The sequence below is a fragment of the Colobus angolensis genome, unplaced genomic scaffold (genome assembly GCF_000951035.1).
Source record: "Colobus angolensis palliatus isolate OR3802 unplaced genomic scaffold, Cang.pa_1.0 Scaffold263, whole genome shotgun sequence".
NCBI classification, from domain to species: Eukaryota; Metazoa; Chordata; class Mammalia; order Primates; family Cercopithecidae; genus Colobus; species Colobus angolensis.
In genome coordinates, this window is record NW_012115855.1 from 513,113 (window position 1) to 513,626 (window position 514).

Sequence of the window (514 nt, forward strand, 5' to 3'; positions counted from 1 at the left end):
GCCAGGATGGTCTCGATCTCCTGACCTCGTGATCCGCCCGTCTCGGCCTCCCAAAGTGCTGGGATTACAGGCTTGAGCCACCGCGCCCGGCCACAAACCTCATTCTTAATCATGCACATAATTAAATTGACCAAAGCTAGGCAATTGGCATCAAAACTAAAACTGGAGTCTTTCAGAATTCTAACTCCAGGCTCTGACAGTGTGTATTAACTTTCAAGCAAAGTATTTGTTTAGGGGACAAGAGGGAGAGGTTTAAGATAGTAGGTTGGCACTGTATCCGAGGTACTTCCATGAGTATTTAAGGATTTTTGAATTGTTTTCTATGCGCAGTGACCTGCAACTGCTTAGGTGTGGTTTCAAGGTGGTTTCTACTGTATTGATTTTGTTCTATTTTTGCTCTTAAATTTTACACTGCACAATTATTGAACACAGGAAAATACTGATATTGTAGATTAGGAGCAAGTCCTACTGCTCAAAGGCCAAAGCGCTCTTGCCTTTGCTCAGAGTCGCGCTA